The sequence below is a fragment of the Cynara cardunculus genome (assembly GCF_001531365.2).
Source record: "Cynara cardunculus var. scolymus isolate 2C chromosome LG 12, CcrdV1, whole genome shotgun sequence".
Classification (NCBI taxonomy): domain Eukaryota; kingdom Viridiplantae; phylum Streptophyta; class Magnoliopsida; order Asterales; family Asteraceae; genus Cynara; species Cynara cardunculus.
In genome coordinates this window covers 11924043-11927976 of record NC_037539.1, presented here as the reverse complement: position 1 = coordinate 11927976, position 3934 = coordinate 11924043, and positions in this window count along the sequence as shown.

The following is a 3934-nucleotide window of genomic DNA, read 5'->3' as shown; positions in this document are numbered from 1 at the left end:
AGTGAATGATAAAAGTAACTGGAACTCATAGACTTGTGTCCCTATTACTTTTTTCAGGGATCTTTTTCAGTGAAGCATATGGAATACTTATTTCATTAAACAAAGGAAATAATACAAGTATTACAGTGCTTGATCAGAATTTACAGAAATGTAAATACAGTTAATGAAAGCAGACCCGGCTGGGATACCACCACCACATCCTAAACAACCTGTCCGATGTGATGGAAGCACACCACTAGAACATAGTAAGGAACACATATGTTGTTGTTGCAGCCAGGCGGGAAATTAGGAAGTTGTATAGATGGTTGGTAGTTTGTGGAATGATGATGTTGATGTTGGGAATACCGATAGGATGGATGTTATTCTAGGATAAATTTTTTTAGGGGTAGAATACCCACTCTTTTGCTTAGTCATGTGAGGATTCGTTTTTGTGGTTATAATCATCTATGAATACATGACATCTTTTTGATAAGAGCTCATTTATGGCAAGTCTTGATGTGTATAAGATTAATCTCTGTGGTTACATAAAATGTTTGAATGTCTCTCCATGTGATGAATGCCCCATACATCATTTAAATGACCGGAATAAATTGTTCTGGTATTGCTATATTAACGATGAACTCCCTTYTGATTTAGACTAYAGAAAATGCCACCAAGAAGAGAGAACCTCGAAGTTGCACGACTTGTGTCAGAGCAACTATTGACCGCACTACCCAACATCGTCAGCCAAGTAGCGGYCGGGCTTAATGCGAATCAATCATCAAATCCTGAACCTAGACCACCCAGAGAATGCACTTACAAGTCCTTCAGATCTTGCAATCCAAAAGAATTCCATGGGACTGAAGGAGCTGTAGGATTACTGACATGGATAGAGAGTATGGAATCCGTCCTCCATATTAGCAAGTGCTCTGAAACAAACAAAGTGGAATATGCGGCTTGTTTGTTGCAAGGAAGGGCACTCACTTGGTGGAATGCATTGGTACAGGTCAGAGGTCGAGAAGTGGCTAATCAACTTCCGTGGGAGGAGTTCAAGAAACTCCTCAAGGCCGAATACTGCCCCAGAAGCGAACTACAGAAGCTAGAAATGGAGTTATGAAATCACGAAATGAAAGGGGATGATATAGCTGCGTATACGACTCGATTCCATGAGTTGGCAAATCTAGTGCCGCACCTGGTGACAACAGAGGAAGTTCACATTGAGAGATATATTTAGGGGTTKTCACMAGAAATTAGGGGAAACATCACCTCAGCCAACCCAAAGACTCTTAAAGAAGCCATCGATATTGCCACCAAACTCACGAATAACGCGGTTCATTCAGGAGAATTCGCCAAGGGGAAAAGAAAGGTGGAGGAGTATGGAAATCGAAGACTTGGGGGAAAATATGACAAGAATAGGAGAAAAGGTGGTGYCTTACACCAGGTKCCTYWKTRWRRYATRYYWYAMWRAGGMACCTGGTGTAAGRCACCACCTTTTCTCCTATTCTTGTCATATTTTCCCCCAAGTCTTCGATTTCCATACTCCTCCACCTTTCTTTTCCCCTTGGCGAATTCTCCTGAATGAACCGCGTTATTCGTGAKTTTGGTGGCAATATCGATGGCTTCTTTAAGAGTCTTTGGGTTGGCTGAGGTGATGTTTCCCCTAATTTCTKGTGAMAACCCCTAAATATATCTCTCAATGTGAACTTCCTCTGKTGTCACCAGGTGCGGCACTAGATTTGCCAACTCATGGAATCGAGTCGTATACGCAGCTATATCATCCCCTTTCATTTCGTGATTTCATAACTCCATTTCTAGCTTCTGTATTTCGCTTTTGGGGCAGTATTCGGCCTTGAGGAGTTTCTTGAACTCCTCCCACGGAAGTTGATTAGCCACTTCTCGACCTCTGACCTGTACCAATGCATTCCACCAAGTGAGTGCCCTTCCTTGCAACAAACAAGCCGCATATTCCACTTTGTTTGTTTCAGAGCACTTGCTAATATGGAGGACGGATTCCATACTCTCTATCCATGTCAGTAATCCTACAGCYCCTTCAGTCCCATGGAATTCTTTTGGATTGCAAGATCTGAAGGACTTGTAAGTGCATTCTCTGGGTGGTCTAGGTTCAGGATTTGATGATTGATTCGCATTAAGCCCGRCCGCTACTTGGCTGACGATGTTGGGTAGTGCGGTCAATAGTTGCTCTGACACAAGTCGTGCAACTTCGAGGTTCTCTCTTCTTGGTGGCATTTTCTRTAGTCTAAATCARAAGGGAGTTCATCGTTAATATAGCAATACCAGAACAATTTATTCCGGTCATTTAAATGATGTATGGGGCATTCATCACATGGAGAGACATTCAAACATTTTATGTAACCACAGAGATTAATCTTATACACATCAAGACTTGCCATAAATGAGCTCTTATCAAAAAGATGTCATGTATTCATAGATGATTATAACCACAAAAACGAATCCTCACATGACTAAGCAAAAGAGTGGGTATTCTACCCCTAAAAAAAAATTATCCTAGAATAACATCCATCCTATCGCTATTCCCAACATCAACATCATCATTCCACAAACTACCAACCATCTATACAACTTCCTAATTTCCCGCCTGGCTGCAACAACAACATATGTGTTCCTTACTATGTTCTGGTGGTGTGCTTCCATCACATCGGACAGGTTGTTTAGGATGTGGTGGTGGTATCCCAGCCGGGTCTGGTGCATTTGCGTATCTGATGCAATTCTTTGCACCCATTCTCGTTCAGCCGAGTTCATACCCTGGGCATAGGATGCAGGCACTCCAGTCATTATTTGAGATAGTCTGTGCCCCTGCGGTGGTCATGATGACTCTCCTCTTACTCTAGAGGAATTCTCAAATGTCACTCATCGAGTCAGGGGAACGCTCTTCCTTTGAGCCATGATAGGTTCATGGTGGAACGTCGGGTGCTGGCTCTGATGGGGGTAAGAAAGATGCTGGTGGAGAGGCAGATGCTCCACTGGTTGCAGTGCCCTACTCATACAGATCTATTTCTTCAATATGGGCTGAGTTCCTTCTAGAGTGGCCAACCACGTAACCGGATTTATCGACTGAGTATTCACTAGAATCGGATGATGCCATAGTGAATCTGCGACATTAATAATCTTAATTACTAAATGCATCATCTATAAGTACTTAGAGATATAGCTAAAATTTCTAAACAAAGTTAAGAGTGGAAATCAAACTAGACTCTCAAAATATAAAGCCTCTGGTTGTACTACCAGAGCCTCTGGTTCCATGACCAGAGCTTCTGGTCTCATGACCAGAGCTTCTGGTTCAACTAAAATACTTAGGAAAGGATTTCTCATTCATTGGTCCTCTTGCAAACCAATGGAGTTCTATTTTATCAACTACTGGTTCAACATCCACACTTAGAATAATTTTGGATTTCTCGTCCATTGATCCTCTGGTTCCTCATAATGCACTTACCAGAGCTTCTGATTACAAGACCAGTGCCTCTGGTTCCATTTTCATACTTAGAAAAATACTAAGCAACCCATCCATCGATCTTTGGTCCTTCTAACCAGAGCTTCTAATACCATGTACACAATAATTTCAAATGGAAGCATATCTCTAGTACAGCCGATTAAGTTCTTCTTATTATATGTAAGTTAAACACATGTGATCAGGCTCTGTTTAATCGACATATAATAATGTGACCCGCTTTTAATTCATATGATTCCAATTTCTTGAAAATTCCATTTTGAAATTTTTAGGTTATAGTCGATGGTTTCTAAAGGAAAACCAGCGTTATCTATAGCTGAAGCTCTAATACCAAATCCGTCACACCCCGCTAAAGCGGAAACGCAAGATGCAACAGGCAAGCGTGTCACAGCAACAATTAATAAATAACACCTTTAAGTTTTACAAAATAAAACTAGTTTAATAACATAACCAAAATTTTATAAACCC